Source organism: Schistocerca nitens, chromosome 2 (assembly GCF_023898315.1).
Source record: "Schistocerca nitens isolate TAMUIC-IGC-003100 chromosome 2, iqSchNite1.1, whole genome shotgun sequence".
Taxonomy (NCBI): Eukaryota; Metazoa; Arthropoda; class Insecta; order Orthoptera; family Acrididae; genus Schistocerca; species Schistocerca nitens.
The window spans coordinates 1,188,009,537-1,188,029,706 of NC_064615.1; the positions used below are offsets into that span (position 1 = coordinate 1,188,009,537).

A 20,170-nucleotide genomic window follows, 5' to 3' on the forward strand; every position below is an offset into this window, starting at 1 on the left:
TCCTAGTCACCTGTTCCGCCCAGAGAGTTTAGCGGGCGCCTCACCGCCACATTGACACGGATTGTAATCAAACGTGAAACAGCCTGCCACAGTGAAATGGATCGTAGTCAGCCGTGAAACTGGCCACCAGATTCAAACTCATTGTAATGAGACATGAAATGCGAACCATGGTCTAACCGACTGTGCAATCCAAAGTCTGCTTCATAACTCGTTTGAAAGTTCGAGGCAGGGCGTCTACATACGCGGTTTCTGATGTATCACTGGAACAGTAATACTCCGTACGAGAATACATACACTACGTGATCAGAAGTATCGAGAACCCCCCCAATAATACACGTTTTTCGTATTAAGTACGTTGCGCTGCCACCTACTGCCAGATACTTCATATCAGCGACCTCAGTAGTCATTAGACATCGAGAGAGAGCACAATGGGTCGCTGCATGGAACTCACGGACTTCGAACGTGGTCAGGTGATTGGGTGTCACTTGTGTCGTACGGCTGTACGCGAGATTTCCTCACTCCTCAACATCCCTAGGTCCACTATTTCCGATGTGATAGTAAAGTGGAAACGTGAAGGGACTCCTAAAACACATAAGCGTACAGGCCGACCTCGTCTGTTGACAGACAGAGACCGCCGACAGTTGAAGAGGGTCGTAATGTGTAATAGCCAGACATCTGTCCAGACCATCACACAGGAATTCCAAACTGCGTCAGATTGCACTGGAAGTACAATGACCGTTAGGCGGGAGGTGGCAAAACTTGCATTTAATGGTTGCGCGGCTGCTCGTAAGCCACACATCACGCTGGTAAACGGAAACGATGTCTCGCTTGGTGTAAGAAGCGTAAATATTGGACGATTGAACAGTGGATAAAAGTTGTGCCGAGTGACGAATCACGGTAGACAAAGCGGCGATCCGATGTCAGGGTGTGAGTATGGCGAATGTTCGGTGAACGTCATCCGCCAACGTGTGTAATACCAACAGTAAAATTCGGAGGCGGTGGTGTTACGGAGTGGTCGTGTTTCTCATGGAGAGGGTTTGAAAACCTTGTTGTTTTGCGTGGCACTATCACAGTACAGGCCTACGTTGATGTTTTCAGCACCTTCTTGCTTCCCACTGTTGGAGAGCAATTCGGGGATGGCGATTACATCTTTCAACACGATCGAGCACCTCCTCATAATGCACGGCCCGTGGAGGAGTGGTTACACGACAATAACATCCCTGTAATGGACTGGCCTGCACAGAGTCCTGACCTGAATCCTACAGAACACCTTTGGGATGGTTTGGAACGCCGGCTTCCTCCCAGGCCTCACCGACAGACATCGATACCTGTCCTAAGTGCAGCACTCCGTTAAGTATGGGCTGCCATTCCCCAAGAAACATTCCAGCACCCGATTGAGGGTCATCAAGGTTAAGGGTGGGACAACACCATACTGAATTCCAGCATTACGGATGGAGGACGCCACGAACTTGTACGTCATTTTCAGCCAGGTGTCCGGATACTTTTGATCACAGTGTATAACAGCTACTTAAACGCAGTCATATTTATGTAGCACCAAGAGCTGCTGACAAAATCGATACCTACTTCCTCCCTGCGTGAATCGAAACAACTTTCAGCAGGGAACCTGTCGAGCACCTAAAAACATATCGAAATTTCCTAGCCAAATCTGATACACCATCCTACAAATCTATTTCCCACCGAAATTGTACTGGCTATGTGTCAAACGATTCATAAACACTAAAGTTCATACACCATCGCGAACGGCAGTAAATCGTATGAAATCGCAGTCATTTCCACACGTTTAGCACCTACGTGTGGGTAAAAACTAGAAAAGAAGTTTTAAATGGAAATTAGTTGCGCAGAGCCCGTTACACACGAGCGAAATCGACCACAGGCTGGGGGAGTGCGCTTGTAGACGAGCGGCAGCAGCCAGTGGGTCGACGGTGAGGTGCCTACCGTGCTGAGCGTGCAGGTCTGATGTCTCGAACACGCTGCAAGTTTCTTTCTCGTCGTCTGCTGACATCGCAAGCGAAGTCGCTCTCTCGGAGATGTCTCCCGTTACAGTAACGCATACTGTACGGTTTTCATTTCTCATGCTTAATTTTGTCGTTTGCTTTGTTTTCGTGATACATTCCAAAGCTTGCACGACGGCCTGGTATTTTCGTATCAGTATTCTGTCTCTCTCTCTCTCTCGAGAGAGAGAGACGGAATATTTGGTAATCACAAGGTGTCCTATTTACATTTGAAATATAGTGGAAGAAAAAGTATGTACTGTACAAAAATAACAAATTAAATATTTTTAATAGAAACTGTTTCGACCATGAAATTAATCCGATCTATGTAATGAAAACGTTATTTTCAATGTTGTCTGACACTTGGAAAGAGACAGGACACGGTCAATAAAGTAAAAGACCGCTGTTTATTGCGTTGTAAATATTGTTCGATAGGGGTAATGCAGGAGTAGGTTTAATAATGAATAGGAAAATAGGAACGCGGGTAAACTACTACAAACAGCATAGTAAACACAATATTGTGGCCAAGATAGATACGAATCCCATGCCTACCACAGTAGTACAAGTTTATATGGCAACTAGCTCCGCAAATTAGGAAGAGACTGATGAAATGTATGATGAGATAAAAGAAATTATACAGATAGTGAAGGGAGACGAAAATTTAATAGTCATGGGTGACTGGAATTCGATATGGATTGGGGGAAGAAATGAAAGAGGAAGCCGCCTGGTAGAATTTTGCACTGAGCATAACTTAATCATAGCTAACACTTGGTTCAAGAATCATAAACGAAGGTTGCATACATGGAAGAATCCTGGAGATACTAAAAGGTATCAGCTAGATTATATAATGGTAAGACAGAGATTTAGGAACCAGGTTTTAAATTGTAAGACATTTCCAGGGGCAGATGTGGATTCTGACCACAATCTACTCGTTATGTACTGCAGATTAAAACTGAAGAAACTGCAAAAAGGTGGGAATTTTAGGAGATGCGACCTGGATAAACTGAAAGAACCAGAGGTTGTAGAGAGCTTCAGGGAGAGCATTAGGGAACGATTGACAAGAATGGGGGAAAGAAATAGAATAGAAGAAGAATGGGTAGCTTTGAGAGACAAAATAGTGAAGGTAGCACAAAATCACGTAGGTAAAAAGACGAGGGATAATAGAAATCCTTGGGTAACAGAAGAGATACTGAAATTAATTGATGAAAGGATAAAATATAAAAATGCAGTAAATGAAGCAGGCAGAAAGGAATACAAACGTCTCCAAAATGAGATCGACAGGAAAAGGAAAATGGCAAAGCAGGGATGGCTAGAGGACAAATGTAAGGATGTAGAGGCCTATCTCACTAGGGGTAAGACAAATACTGCCTACAGGAAAATTAAAGAGACCTTTGGAGAAAAGAGAACCACTTGCATGCATATCAAGAGCTCAGATGGAAGCCCAGTTCTAAGGAAAGAAGGGAAAGCACAAAGGGGGAAGGAGTATATAATATGTTCTTAAGGACAATATTATAGAAACTGAAGAGAATGTAGATGAATATGAAATGGGAGACATGATACGGTGTGAAGAGTTTGACAGAGCATTGAAAGAACTAAGTCGAATCAAGGCCCCGAGAGTAGACAACATTCCATTAGAACTACTGACGGCCTTGGGAGAGCCAGTCCTGACAAAACTCTACCATCTGGTGAGAATGATGTGTGAAACAGGCGAAATACCCTCAGACTTCAAGAACAATATAATAAATCCAATTCCAAAGAAAGCAGGTGTTCACAGGTGTGAAAATTACCGACCTATCAGTTTAATAAGCCACTGCTGCAAAACACTAACACGAATTCTTTACAGACAAGTGGAAAAACTGGTAGAAGCCGACCTCGGGAAAGATCAGTTTCGATTTCGTACAAATGTTGGAACACGTGAGGCAGTACTGACCCTAAGGTTTATCTTAGAAAATAGATTAAGGAAAGGCAAACCTACGTTTCTAGCATTTGTAGACTTAGAGAAAGCTTTTGACAATGTTGATAGGAATACTCTCTTTCAAGGTTGCAGGGGTAAAATACAGGGAGCGAGAGGCTATTTTCAATTTGTACAGAAACCAGATGGCAGTCAAGGGGCATGTAAGGGAAGCAGTGGTTGGGAAGGGAGGGAGACAGGGTTGGTGCCTATCCGCGATGTTATTCAATCTGTATATTGAGCAAGCAGTAAAGGAAACAAAACAAAAATTTGTAGTAGGAATTAAAATCCACGTAGAAGAAATAAAAACTTTGAGGTTCGCCAATGACATTGTAATTCTTTCAGAGACAGCAAAGGAGCTGGAAGAGCAGCTGAACGGAATGGACACGATCTTGAAAGGAGGTATAAGATGAACAAGAAAAAAAGCAATACTAGGATAATGGAATGTAGTCGAATTAAATCAGGTGATGCTGAGGGAATTAGATTAGGAAATGAGACACTTCAAGTAGTAAAGGAGTTTTGCTATTTGGGGAGTAAAATAACTGATGATGGTCGAAGTAGAGAGGATATAAAATGTAGACTGGCAATGGCAAGGAAAGCATTTGTGAAGAAGAGAAATTTGTTAACATCAAGTGTAGATTTAAGTGTGAGGAAGTCGTTTCTGAAAGTATTTGTATGGTTTGTAGCCATGTATGGAAGTGAAACATGGACGATAAATAGTTTGGACAAGAAGAGAATAGAAGGTTTCGAAATGTGGTGGTACAGAAGAATGCTGAAGAGTAGATGGGTAGATCGCATAACTAATGAGGAGGTATTGGAAAAAATTGGAGAGAAGAGTAATTTGTGGCACAACTTGACTAGAAGAAGGGATCGGTTGGTAGGGCATGTTCTGAGGCATCAAGGGATCACCAATTTTGTATTGGAGGGCAGTGTAGAAGGTAAAAATCATAGAGGGAGACCGAGAGATGAACAGACTAAACAGATTCAGAAGGATGTAGGTTGCAGTAGGTACTGGGAGATGAAGAAGCTTGCACAGGATAGCGTGGAGAGCTGCATCAAACCAGTCTCTGAACTGAAGACCACAAAAATAACATATTTCTAATCACTTATTTTTGGAGTCAGTAATCGTCGATGTTTTCGAATGTTTGGAAGATGATTTCCCTTTTGTTCCGAGTTGTCTGGGACATGGAGACTTTAGCACGCGACTTTTCTCAATAACAAATTGCTTTGCTCGTTAATAAACTCAACTGTAATTGCTCGTTTCTACATTCTGTAATTACATTTCGATTTTTTCGCAAAACATATAGTACATCATCGCGTTTCACCGTCGAGGTACCACACACGCACATTTCAGAATACCCGCAACTCTGGCGCTGAGGTGACATGCGGGACTGTATAGGGGAATAAAACGCTAGGAGGAAGTCGCTCTCGTAAATGTGACTCGACTGAGAGGGTTTGTTCACGAAGCTACGGCGCAACTGGGGCCGGGCGCGGCAGGCGCCACACTCACGTTGCAGGAGGTTCTTCCAGCTGTTGCCGAGCAGCCGCAGGCACCTGCCGAGGCGGCCGGGCCGCGGCGGCGGCGGCGGCGCGCGCAGGTTGCCGTCCGACGCGCTGCGGCTCAGCAGCGACAGCGGGATGGCCGCGTCGTCGTCGTCGTCGTCGTCGTCGTGGCCGCCGCCGTCGGCGCGCTGCAGCGGCCGGCTGAGCGAGCCGTAGCCGTAGCCGTAGCCGTAGCCGCGGCCGCGCCGGTCTCGCTCGCGCTCCTGCTCCTTGAAGCTGAGGTACGCGCTGGCCTGCCGGCGCCGCCGCGACGACGACGACGACGACGTGGACGGCGCCTGCGGGAGGCCCGGCCCCAGGCACGCGCCCGACATGGCTGCGCGTCGCGCCCGTCACTCGCTGCTAGTAGCTCGCTGCGCCCGACACCTCTCTGGCATTTGTCAGTACACGACGTCCACGGCGAGAGTCACGACCTTCGGCGACCGTTCTACGACACCGTGTTCGCACTCTTCACAGACGCATCACAAAGCAGTGGTCGGCGCGCAGCTTCGAGTGGCTGGCAGCGACTGCCCGCCGGGCGTACGTCGGCCACAGCCGAGAGGCGCGCGTCTCCTAGGCGGCGCGTGTGTCGCTTACGCAGCGTCACCCACCACCCGTCGTTCGGTGGCCAACGTTGGAGCTGCCGGGGAAGAGCGCTACACGCGAACGCCGCGGCAACGGCCTAGATGCGAGTCCACGGCAGACGGCTCCACCCTGGCGCGGGGTCAGCTGCGGAGGTACGGACCGAGCGCGCACGCGACGCAGACACCACTGGCCGGAAGGACTCGACCCGACAAATTACAGCCCAGGCGGCAGCAGCAGTGGTGGGGGGCGCCGCCCGCGGGTGGGGGCAGCGGCAGCGGCAGCGGCTGCGGCGGCGGCGGCGGCGGCGCAGCCGCTCTGCTCTCCACTCGCCGCAGATGCAGCCTGTCTGGCCAGCTGTGCCCGTGTCTGTGTCTGCAGACGGCGCTATTCAGGGCAACACACGTCACGACCACCCGTACTCGATACACAAAAGCAAAACACTGTAACCACATTCTCGTAACACAAAATCAGTGTTAACACTGCACGATTTTGACTTGCTCGAGGAAATGTACGCATCTATATACATCGAACAATGGAAATCTTCATAATAAAATCCACTTTCCTGTCTCACCAAAAGCACCTTCGTTTCGCAAATGTGCATTTCCGAAGACACTTTCCTCATAAGAAAGTCGCTTGTTGTGGGACGACCTTCACTGCCATGTCAACGCGGCAAATGCGCGAAAATTGGAGAAGTGAAAACAATACTGACAACAAAGAAGACGGATTTTACTACTGAGATCTCTATTGATTTTAGTCTCTCCGTTTCGCCAGGAGTAGCCGTTATGACAACCCCGTGATCAAACAATATTTAAGAGGCACTAGACATCGCCTTTCTGCTTTATTCTTTCTGTCTCGATTTCTTTCCATGTGCCAAATAGCATCCGAAATAATTTTTCTCGATCGACAGACTACACTCCCTCACTCTCTCCAGTGTCGGTTGGTCACAGTCAGTGTGCTCCCTGCCGCCGTTGGATAAGCAGCTGCAGCAGCACGTCGTATGCACCTAGCTCACTCATTTGTTACATAGTTTAATTCTTAATTTCTTTGCGTGTTTTTGGTACTTGTATTGTTTAATTCATAAATTTCGGGCATATTATAGTATTTGAGAGTTGTAGCATCGCGTTTTAGTACCTGAATAGTGTAAAATCGCGTAGTCTCCTTCCGCCGCCGAGCAGTGTGTCAGCAGTGCGCAAGTAGCAGCATTACTGCATTTACTAGGCAATCTTGTATTTTAATAACCGTTTAAAGTTTGTGTCGATTTGTTTGCGCTCTCTGTAGATTAGTTCAGACGTTCTTTGCACAACAGTTTTTAGCATGGATAGGGACTGCAACTGCTGTGTTCGGATGCAGGCTGAGTTGGCATCCCTTCGCTCCCAGCTTCAGGCAGTGTCGGCTTCGGTCACGCAGCTTGAGGCTGTTGCCAATGGGCATCACTGTGGGGGTCCGGATGGGGGTTTGTCGGGGACGGCCAGCTCGTCCCACACATCCCCCGATCGGACTACGACTGCCCACATTGAGGCTGATCCCTCACCTGTGGTTCAGTGGGAGGTCGTCTCAAGGTGTGACAGGGGGCGAAATTCCGGAGGGCTGAACGGAAGGCCTCTCCAGTTTGTCTGACGAACCGGTTTCAGGTTCTGTCTTCGGCCGGACATGGCTGCTTGTCCTGTTCCAGAGGTTGCCCCTCAGTCTGCAAGATCCGGGCGGTCGCAGAGGGTGGGCTTACTGGTAGTTGGGAGCTCCAACGTCAGGCGCGTAATGGGGCCCCTTAGGGAAATGGCAGCAAGAGAGGGGAAGAAAACCAATGTGCACTCCGTGTGCATACCGGGGGGAGTCATTCCAGATGTGGAAAGGGTCCTTCCGGATGCCATGAAGGGTAGAGGGTGCACCCACCTGCAGGTGGTCGCTCATGTCGGCACCAATGATGTGTGTCGCTATGGATCGGAGGAAATCCTCTCTGGCTTCCGGCAGCTATCTGATTTGGTGAAGACTGCCAGTCTCGCTAGCGGGATGAAAGCAGAGCTCACCATCTGCAGCATCGTCGACAGGACTGACTGCGGACCTTTGGTACAGAGCCGAGTGGAGGGTCTGAATCAGAGGCTGAGACGGTTCTGCGACCGTGTCGGCTGCAGATTCCTCCACTTGCGCCATAGGGTGGTGGGGTTTCGGGTTCCGCTGGATAGGTCAGGAGTCCACTACACGCAACAAGCGGCTACACGGGTAGCAGGGGTTGTGTGGCGTCGGCTGGGCGGTGGTTTTTTTAGGTTAGATGGCCTTGGGCAAGTACAGAAAGGGCAACAGCCTCAACGGGTGCGGGGCAAAGTCAGGACATGCGGGGACCAAGCAGCAATCGGTATTGTAATTGTAAACTGTCGAAGCTGCGTTGGTAAATTACCGGAACTTCAAGCGCTGGTAGAAAGCACCGAAGCTGAAATCGTTATAGGTACAGAAAGCTGGCTGAAGCCAGAGATAAATTCTGCCGAAATTTTTACAAAGGTACAGACGGTGTTTAGAAAGGATAGATTGCATGCAACCGGTGGTGGAGTGTTCGTTGCTGTTAGTAGTAGTTTATCCTGTAGTGAAGTAGAAGTGGATAGTTCCTGTGAATTATTATGGGTGGAGGTTACACTCAACAACCGAGCTAGGTTAATAATTGGCTCCTTTTACCGACCTCCCGACTCACCAGCATTAGTGGCAGAACAACTGAGAGAAAATTTGGAATACATTTCACATAAATTTTCTCAGCATGTTATAGTCTTAGGTGGAGATTTCAATTTACCAGATATAGACTGGGACACTCAGATGTTTAGGACGGGTGGTAGGGACAGAGCATCGAGTGACATTATACTGAGTGCACTATCCCAAAATTACCTCGAGCAATTAAACAGAGAACCGACTCGTGGAGATAACATGTTGGACCTACTGATAACAAACAGACCCGAACTTTTCGACTCTGTACTTGCAGAACAGGGAATCAGTGATCATAAGGCCGTTGCAGCATCCCTGAATATGCAAGTAAAAAGGAATATAAAAAAAGGGAGGAAGGTTTATCTGTTTAGCAAGAGTAATAGAAGGCAGATTTCAGACTACCTAACAGATCAAAACGAAAATTTCTGTTCCGACACTGACAATGTTGAGTGTGTATGGAAAAAGTTCAAGGCAATCGTAAAATGCGTTTTAGACAGGTACGTGCCGAGTAAAACTGTGACGGACGGGAAAAACCCACCGTGGTACAACAACAAAGTTAGGAAACTACTGCGAAAGCAAAGAGAGCTTCACTCCAAGTTTAAACGCAGCCAAAACCTCTCAGACAAACAGAAGCTAAACGATGTCAAAGTTAGCGTAAGGAGGGCTATGCGTGAAGCGTTCAGTGAATTCGAAAGTAAAATTCTATGTACCGACTTGACAGAAAATCCTAGGAAGTTCTGGTCTTACGTTAAATCAGTAAGTGGCTCGAAACAGCATATCCAGACACTCCGGGATGATGATGGCATTGAAACAGAGGATGACACGCGTAAAGCTGAAATACTAAACACCTTTTTCCAAAGCTGTTTCACAGAGGAAGACCGCACTGCAGTTCCTTCTCTAAATCCTCGCACAAACGAAAAAATGGCTGACATCGAAATAAGTGTCCAAGGAATAGAAAAGCAACTGGAATCACTCAACAGAGAAAAGTCCACTGGACCTGACGGGATACCAATTCGATTCTACACAGAGTACGCGAAAGAACTTGCCCCCCTTCTAACAGACGTGTACAGCAAGTCTCTAGAGGAACGGAAGGTTCCAAATGATTGGAAAAGAGCACAGGTAGTCCCAGTCTTCAAGAAGGGTCGTCGAGCAGATGCGCAAAACTATAGACCTATATCTCTGACGTCGATCTGTTGTAGAATTTTAGAACATGGTTTTTGCTCGAGTATCATGTCGTTTTTGGAAACCCAGAATCTACTCTGTAGGATTCAACATTGATTCCGGAAACAGCAATCGTGTGAGACCCAATTCGCTTTATTTGTTCATGAGACCCAGAAAATATTAGATACAGGCTCCCAGGTAGATGCTATTTTCCTTGACTTCCGGAAGGCGTTCGATACAGTTCCGCACTGTCGCCTGATAAACAAAGCAAGAGCCAACGGAATATCAGACCAGCTGTGTGGCTGGATTGAAGAGTTTTTAGCAAACAGAACACAGCATGTTGTTATCAATGGAGACGTTAAAGTAACCTCTGGCGTGCCACAGGGGAGTGTTATGGGACCATTGCTTTTCACAATATATATAAATGACATAGTAGATAGTGTCGGAAGTTCCATGCGGCTTTTCGCGGATGATGCTCTAGTATACAGAGAAGTTGCAGCATTAGAAAATTATAGCGAAATGCAGGAAGATCTGCAGCGGATAGGCACTTGGTGCAGGGAGTGGCAACTGACCCTTAACATAGACAAATGTAATGTATTGCGAATACATAGAAAGAAGGATCCTTTATTGTATGATTATATGATAGCGGAACAAACACTGGTAGCAGTTACTTCTGTAAAATATCTGGGAGTATGCGTGCGGAACGATTTGAAGTGGAATGATCATATAAAATTAATTGTTCGTAAGGCGGGTACCAGGTTGAGATTCATTGGGAGAGTGCTTAGAAAATGTAGTCCATCAACAAAGGAGGTGGCTTACAAAACACTCGTTCGACCTATACTTGAGTATTGCTCATCAGTGTGGGATCCGTACCAGATCGGGTTGACGGAGGAGATAGAGAAGATCCAAAGAAGGGCGGCGCGTTTCGTCACAGGGTTATTTGGTAACCGTGATAGCGTTACGGAGATGTTTAGCAAACTCAAGTGGCAGACTCTGCAAGAGAGGCGCTCTGCATCGCTTGCTCGCCAGGTTTCGAGAGGGTGCGTTTCTGGATGAGGTATCGAATATATTGCTTCCCCCTACTTATACCTCCTGAGGAGATCACGAATGTAAAATTAGAGAGATTAGAGCGCGCACGGAGGCTTTCAGACAGTCGTTCTTCCCGCGAACCATACGCGACTGGAACAGGAAAGGGAGGTAATGACAGTGGCACGTAAAGTGCCCTCCGCCACACACCGTTGGGTGGGTCGCGGAGTATAAATATAGATGTAGATGAATAATTTTTGTGGACCAAGCTCCTTCACCTCACAGCGCAGGTTTTATATTTGTCCAGGTATTTTATAATATAGACAACTTCCATTTTTGGACATGTGGGCTATCTTGTGGCAGAACATCTCTAGGGAAAATTCCAAATCGTCACGCAACATTTGCAAAACGTCAGGAAAATAGTAAAATAAAAATGTTGAAATGTGTGTGAATTCCTAAGGGACCAAACTGCTGAGGTCATCGGTCCCTAGACTTACACACTACTTTAAACTAAAGTATGCTAAGAACAGTGGACACTGCCACGCCCGAAGGAGGACTAGAACCTCCGGCAGTCCGTGGCATTGCGCCTCAAACCGCGTGGCAATAAATTAAAGATTAAGAAGATACAAATGAATAAAATCGATTATATACAGTCGTTCTTCACGGAAAGTGAAAACGATTCTGGATACATTGCGAAGCGTGGAAGGAACAACACTGTGTGCCTCGTGCAGCGTCGGCTTCCCCTCACGAGCAGAACTTTGCAGACGCCACACTCTATGGGGGCAACACGGAGTTGAATTACGCAACAGGTGATTCATTTGTTGCAACGTAAGTGCTAGTAATATAAGCTGTTTAACAGCACCGGCACAGGGAGGATCTCTGGAAAACACGTCGTTTCCGTTGCGACTTGCTACAATAAAATGACGGCTAACTAATCTACGTACCGGCACTCGTGTGACTACAGCCTTCAGACGTTTCTGTCCGTTATATACCACGTCTGCCTGGCGACATTTAGTTTTCCCCGACTTATGTTTTCTAATTGATATGTTCTTATTAATTTAATGCAAGTATTATCTGCTATACTCCATGTTATTTATTATGAGTAATGTATTTTCTGCAATTCCCGATGCATAAACGACCGACTGGATTTTCTGCGCAGTGGCCAGAAATCTTTAACGTGACTGTCAGTAGGTCAGAAAGAAACCAAAACTCACACACTACAAGTTTTTGCTATTACGAAAGTTTCTGTAAAAACTGTATACTTATCTGTCGGTTTTTTTCTACGTTCTCATATGTCGTCGGTAAATTCTTTTTCTGTGGTGGTTAGTATCTTGGGAAAAAATCTGCTCTTCCATTCGAATGAAATTACGAAACGGATGTCAATGTGGAAACCTGTGTGATGAGGTCAGCGAGTGACTCGGCTGTGAGAATGTGGCTGAATCACCTGGAACTATTGATGTGCGGTTTTCGCAGAAAGGATTGTTAGTCAGGCGCTCGCACTCTTAGCCATTCAACAGACAATATTAAGGAAGTGTATCTTCTGTGGAAACATACACATTTTTGAATCGAACAATACCTATGGATATTAACAAACTAAAAGTAGGGTAAATCAGAACGTCAGTTGGTGTTCTTTGTTTCTGCATTCAATCTGCATAGTTGCTAGCCGGCCGAAGTGGCCGTGCGGTTAAAGGCGCTGCAGTCTGGAACCGCAAGACCGCTACGGTCGCAGGTTCGAATCCTGCCTCGGGCATGGATGTTTGTGATGTCCTTAGGTTAGTTAGGTTTAACTAGTTCTAAGTTCTAGGGGACTAATGACCTCAGCAGTTGAGTCCCATAGTGCTCAGAGCCATTTTTTTGCATAGTTGCTAGGTACGATGTTATTATGTTCCTTAGAGTGTGCTTCTGTCTTACTCGAGTGCAACGCGACTTGCTAGCGCACGGGGAAATGGTATGAGCTAGGACATGCTCCAGCGACTGTTCCATTCCTGTCGCATCTCCCTCCATCGAGAGCTGCCGGGAAGTGATTACGAGAATCGTGTTAACTTGTGTACACGGACATTAACAGCGGATACCCCAGATGCATCATGTGTCTTGTTTAGGGATGAAGCCACATTTGCCAATCACTACTAGGGAAACGGCCGGAACAGGCACTATTGGTCTGTTTGACAATCTCGGTTGGCTTCATGAGGTGTAATGCAGGCGTCCATGGCGTGTAAACGTGTGGTGTGGGATAGTGGACAGTCTCCTAACAGATCATCTTGCAATATTGCCAGAAGATGTTTCTCTACGGACTGGGAAGAATGTGTGGCACCAACATGACGACAGTGCTGTCCACAGCGCAAGTACTACAGCACGTCTTCACGAGTTGTTCCCAAACCGTCGGATGGGATGCAGTGGACCTGTACCTCGGTCGGCCCGTTCCCTGGATTTGACACACGTGGAAGAAAGCTGAAAGACACTGCGTACGATGACATACCGACTGCAGCCGGTCATATGCAACGACATGCCCGCAGAAATACTGGCACGCGTGCGGCATTCGTTCCGTACGAGAGTGGAAGCGTGTACTGGCGCTGCCGGTGGTCAGCGTGCGACGGCCAGTCGCCTAGTGTAGTGTGTGGTGTGTGCCGTGTGTAGGTATTGTAGAAGTGTCGGTGTGCGCGACGTTAATTACTTACACTAGAATCTTGCAACAAACAGCACCGACATCCTAGTTTTCCCTACTTTCAGTCTGTTAATGTCAATGGGTATTGTTCCATTAAGAAGAGTATGTCTACACTTTCTGAGTTTCATTACAATCTGTTTGTTGTCTAATAGTAAGAGCCCCTGAATATCAATCCATTCTGTGAAAACCGCAGATCAACAGCACTTTCCATTTCCGCAATATTTGCGGTGGAAGTATTTGGTGATTCATCCTGCATGTGCGGAAATTGACGTTGAGACAATATACCTTAACTGTACTCAATTGCAAACTGAAGATGTGATGGAGATTGAACTGAGCTGGCGAGGAAACCGTCTACTGGTAGTTATCTCAGATAGTTGTACACCATATCTAGATCTACATCTACACGGATACTCTGCAAATCACATTTAAGTGCCTGGCAGAGGGTTCATCGAATCACCTCGACAATTCTGTATTATTCCAATCTCGTACAGCGCGCGGGAAGAATGAATGTAGTGTTCCTCACGAGCAATTAACAGCTGGAGCCGTCGACGAGTCCAGAATCTTCCTCTCAATTTTCTCCGTCCTCCTTCGACGAACGCTAACAGAATCGAAGCAACTATATCTCGCGCGTCCATTTTGGTATAGAAATTGTGTGATCAGTGCGCCAGATGCGGCCGAGTGACTGCCCTAGGAGCCGGAGCGCCGCCAGGTTCTGCGCACGGGGGTGCCTGGTTTGCAGTCGGGACTGGCAAGTGCTCGCTCGCCACGGTCAGGGAGTGTGGACGTGGGCAGCGCGCCGCCCACCGCAGCCGCACTGCACGCGAGTTTAAAGAGCGCGCCGGCGAACTGGCAACCGCTGGCCACAGACGCCGCCGCCTCACGCCAGCGGTCACAACGCTGTCGAGGCGGGCAGCTGGGGAGGGGACGCGCCTGCCCGTCCACAGGACGTCCGCGCCAGCCAACACAACACAACGGCGCGCAAGAATTATTAGGAGGAGGGAAGGGCGTGGCCCGGGACGCAGGCGTCGGCGCCGGCACCGGCACCGGCGCTTTAATACGCTTTGTGGCCCCAGATTTATGGCGAGACGGCTGCCGGCACGGTGGCGGCACTGCACTCGACGAGCAGCGGTGTCAGGCCGTTTACGGGGCTCGTCCTCCGTAGTGGCAGCGGCGCCGCAACAGTTGCTCGAGGTGGAAGCCGGGCTGAGGAGGGTGGCCGGCGGCACGCGGGCCTGCGCCTCCTACGTTTAGAAGAACGGCCGCCCGGTAAAGGCGTGAGGTGGCCGAGGCGGCGACTAACGCGCGCAGCCCCTTATTACACTATTACGTTCCTAGTCGTCCGGAGGTTCACACGTGACCAGCCGGAAGTGCTTCGTGAAAACTGGCAACGTCTCGCAGACGAGTTCATGCTGGCTGAAACACAAATTGCAAACGCTCCTCCTCGGCCCCGGCCTCGCCCTCGACCTTCAGACAGCCTTCAGAAAATGCGCGTATACTGTAGCCGCCACGCAGTCGCCCGGCGCGGAGGCGGAGGACAGCGGGCTGTCCGGCAGGAATGCCGGACATTTGCCACGCCGGACATTTGCCACACTTGCCCCTTCGCCAGGTAGCTCGAGTAGCGATCCCTCAGGTAAGGGACGCCCTTCCCCGCACTACCTCTGTCCGCTTTCAAACCGCCGTCTCCACATCTTACTCGATACAACCAATACGTAAGGGACCTTCTACTTCGACATCTTGGCGAAATAGAGAGCTTCGTTTCCGAAATCGAAATATTTATAACTTTTCGGAACGAAAGCAATACCGACGATTATGTCAGTATGTAATTAGTTCTGCCAAGTATAAATATAGATGCCACTGTCGGTGGGGTAGCTTCCTTTCAAACTTACTGATTGCGATAGAAACAGTCCGTCGGCACGGGAGCAACAAGAAAGGAACGATGTAACGAGAATGCGAATGCAAGCTAATCATTTCTTTTTGATCACTGCATTTATGCCTACTTTAATTACTACAACTGCATGCCCAAAAGACAATAAGGAAAGAAGAAATGGGAATAGGAATGTTTGAAAAGAAGTACGACATACTCCACATCAATTTACTCTCTAAAATCCGATATCCCTTGCGGCGAAACATTACTTAATAAAGTGTAGCGTGATAATGTTCAAAACATGACTGAAAATACGTTCACTAAATAGAGATAAGAACATCTATGATTGACATGTCATCTAAAGTCGACGTACAATTTTAAAACGTTATAAATAAGGAAATGAAGTAATACATAATGCTATGCTTGTAACGTACGTTGGTTGTTCTACATTGTTTAGCCCCCTGTCTCGTATGAAACAGTTTCTGAACAGTTCAAAGAAAACTCGAGTCTCATCACAAGTAGGTACGCTACTCATATAATTATAGTTGGCAGTGGCTTCAATCTACCTTCCGTATGTTGACAAAAGTACATTTTCAGACCCTATTGTAGATGGAAAACAACTTCCGTAATTGTTCTAAATGCTTTTTTTAAATTATTTTGAACAAGTAGATCACGAGGCCATTCAAATTGTAAATGGTTACGAAAACACACTTGACCTCTTAGCCACAAATAATCGTGAGCATCACGACGGATAGAGGGATTAGTGAACACACAGTCGATCGAGGCTCAATTCCGTAACAAAGAAATTCACCAAAACTAAACGCGAAATCTATATATTTATAAAATCAGCTAAAAATTCAGTTGGCGTCTTTCTAAGACACAGTTTCCAATCCTTTCGAACTATGTAAGTGAAGACCATATGTGGTTTAAGTTCAAAGAAATAGTATCAAGAGCAGTCGAGAGATTCATAGCACATAAATTAATAACAGACGGAACCGATACCCCATGGTACACAAAACAAGACAGAAAGCTGCTGCAGGAGCACCGAAAAAGGCACGTATAATTTAGACGAATGCAAAATCTCCAAGATTGGCGAAGTTTTCCTAAGGCTCGAAATTTGGTGCGAGATGCATTTAATAGTTTCCACAACGAAAGTCTCTCTAAAAAAAAAGTGGCAGAAAATTCAAAGAGATTGTAGTCCTATGTTAAGTAAACCAGCGGAAAGGCAGAGTAAGTACCTTTACTGCGCGACAGCGATGAGGAGGGGGAGGGGGAGACAAGAGACACAAACCTTCGGAGCAGGTAAAATCGTGGCAAATGTCCGGCGTGGCAAATCTCCGCACACAGTCAGGCAGTTTAATCCCCTCCACACGGGCACTTTGACTCACTCGTGTTTTGTAATTTCCCTTTCGTGTTTCTTTTAACCGATGCTTCTGACGCGTACAGAAAACAGACAGACCAGTTATTACGATACGTCCTATTTTCCTCGTAGTGCAGTAATGTCGTGCTGGAACGTCACTGCACACTTCTTAATATGTTTCGTGGGGGGATCTACACACTTAGGATCGGCTCTCACCAGACTGGCGTTCTCCACGTTACGCACATGTCGCGTCGGCGGCGGACTTTGGACACCAGCACGATGTATTCGGAAGACGGTTCGCAAAGTGTTTTCGCTAAGTTTCGGCTTAGTGGTCGGAAATTCTTTCACGTATCTCTTATCCGTAACCCTTTCTATTTTAATGATGTGTCTTTTTGCAAAAAAAAAAAAAAAAAAAAAAAAAAAAAAAAAAAAAAAAACACAGATTGTTTCATCTTCGGAAAGCTGTTTCGGTGTGACGAAGCAAGACCATTCGCCGACAGACGTGAACTGGTAACCGAAATGCTCTTCTTTTTTTAACTTTCCGAGTCGTAATTAGGAACAGAATCTGACAACGCTACGTCCGTGTCACATTTTACACTTCACCAAACCTACAACACAAAATAATTAACGCCTTACCTCCAAGTATCCATCAGATTGAACTCGTAAACGTCCGTACTTTACGGTAGAAAATGCGCTGCTGCCGAAAAATCGTTCTGAAATATGGATTCTAGAGTCTAAGCACCCTGCTCACAGTAGTTCAGAAGGAAAATCCAGAAGCCAGTAACGACGATGTATGTAAAGAAGTAAATGCTACACAGCTTTTCACAACATGATAAACTGTTTCACGCACGGACGAGATGTATGGGTGGGTGAGTGCTCCGGAAGGTGGCAGGCGCGGTTCCGCTCTGCGGCTCGTCCAACGAGATAACAAATTACCGGAGACGGCAGCAGCTGGTCTGGGCGGCAGCCAGCTGCGGGAATACTTCGGTAGCAAGCGCCGCACGTACCGCCACATCTGGAAGGAATGTAGTTGCATCAACGGCTGATACCAGGCCGAGGTGAACTGGACGGAAGTACAGGCTGACAAAACGTCCGTGCGGCCGATACTTGAGTGCGGTCTTCTCTGCCGGCTTCACACAGCTGGTAAGCGAAATACGACGACGCGCGTTTCTTTTCGTCAGACGCCAGTGGCACACCAGCAGAGGCTTTTGTGTATCATCGACAGCTCAACTGTTAAAACTTCTTCCCAGCGACTGCTTCTTCTCCTCGCTCGACATTCATTAGGGCCCGGCTGTTGACGGCAAGTCATGTTTTTTCCTGATCTTTAGGGTTAACTTTACAACAATTTATGCACGAATCCGGCATTTTAGTGTAGAAAATGTATTGCTATTGTGCATATAAAGTCATATTTACCCATTTTTTACTAATAAGCATATTTTTGCTGAAAGTGCGTCTATTTGTCGTACCTTTACGGGCGCAAGAATAAAAACATGAAAATGTTACTTATGTGACAATGTCTCAGGTGATAATGTCACTAATAAACACAACATTTACTACAAAGCTCTACTTATGAGGAGCATAACACACAGTAGTCAAATGGTTGAAACGGCTCTAAGCACTATGGGACTTAACATCTAATTTCATCAGTCCCCTAGAACTTAGAACTACTTAAACCTAAACCTAACATACAGGACATCACACACACCCATGGCCGAGGCAGAATTCGAACCTGCGACCGTAGGGGTCGTGCGGTTCCAGGCTGCAGCGCCTACAACCGCTCGGCCACTCAAGCCGGCTTTCAGCAGACAGATCCATGTATGGTACGAAAAAGAGTTCAACAAAATAAGAATTATTCTTGGTCACGGTCTTGGTGTCCACAGGTGAAACCACCGATGTGTCGAGAAATGTCGTTCACGTTCCAGTAGTTAGATGACAGGCCTGGAGAAACGTGTGAAGACCTCGAAAGAGTTAGCAACTCGGCAACTGACATTTCGTTCGACTACTCTGTGAAGCTACTGTGGACAGAGGGAACGTTTTGCTGCTGGTGACACACTGTGCCGGCCGAAGTGGCCGAGTGGTTCTAGACGCTAGTCTGGAAGCGCGCTACCGCTACGGTCGCAGGTTAGAATCCTGCCTCGGCCGTGGATGTGTGTGCTGTCCTTAGGTTAGTTAGGTTTAAGTAGTTCTAAGTTCTAGGGGACTGATGACCTCAGCAGTTGAGTCCCATAGTGGTCAGAGCGAGCCTACACATTGTGTTTCGTACATGACTAACTGGCCAAGGCGATTCAGATTCTCTATTCCAGGATTATGTACGTCACTTGCGTTGTACATGGCTTACACACAGTTGCAGAAGAGGTGCCATTACATTACCCTGATGAGGAAGAATTAATTTCCTGTGGCAAGAAAATCAATGTGAGAGCTCCGCTAAGAGTACACAAATTCACAGAACAAGCACCTTCAGTTTCCCTCCCGATTCTTACACGAGGGGCTCTTCCCTTAATGCCGCCGCTGAGCATTACTGCACGAACTACGCCAAAATGAAGACAATATTCTGTGTGCTTCATAGTGATGAAGCAAGTGCTATGCAGAATCGTTGTCTGGAGACTTGGCATACAGAAACGATAACTTTTCGGTGGTATACTCAACTCTGTGACATCCTGGATACAGTGCAACACGTGTAGAGTGAGTCGGGTCGAGCTGCTAGTGTTCTCCAGAGAAAATCATGGGTATTCTACAGTATGCAAAATTATTGACAGTGTTTCTGGGAATGCCTGCAACACTTGAAGACAATGAACCAAAACTGTTCTGCAGTGACTTCGCTGCCTTCAAATATGGTACTGTGACTTCCTGCGATGTGGATGGGACCTTTTGATCCAGTGTAACGCTGCAGATTGACAGGACTAATTTGGAATACGTGAAACGAGAGCTGTTCAGTAGTAAAAACATGGTTTTATTGTTTCGATAAGTGTTAGCGTCTGCAACGTACTACGTCTTTTATTTTTCAGACACATGCAGACATTAAAAAAAAGCAAGAAGTAAGAACTATATCCACAATTTATTCAGAAGTTAATTTTTTATTAGATGTGTATAAGAAATGGTCAAGAGTGTTTTAAAATAACTTATATAAAGCGATATTTGGTAAATTCGGATTTATTAAGCTTTAGGTCATAGCTCTCGCATATTTCGCTGTTTTTAGGTCGTTAAAATCCGGGTCGTATACAACGTGCGACACGGCGAAACGACGAGGACTGGGAAGACGCAGAGCTCCCCCACCTCACGCAACGCTGCCGCCGAGTCACGTGACCGACCGCCGGCCCAGCGG

The 20,170-nt window shown here is 46.9% G+C and overlaps 1 protein-coding gene across 5 annotated transcripts in view; it reads right to left on the reverse strand.

Annotated features, from left to right (window-relative positions):
* LOC126237526 (caskin-2) overlaps window positions 1-20,170 on the reverse strand; it is a 445,207-nt gene that overhangs the window by 213,111 nt on the left and 211,926 nt on the right. Inside the window, exon 1 of one of the 5 annotated variants that reach the window (XM_049947706.1) lies at window positions 5,474-5,566. The exons of the other annotated variants lie outside the window; for them this stretch is intronic. The gene's annotated coding sequence lies outside the window, so the exon portion shown is untranslated. Of the gene's footprint in view, window positions 1-5,473; window positions 5,567-20,170 lie in introns of those variants that run through there. 5 annotated transcript variants of the gene reach the window in all.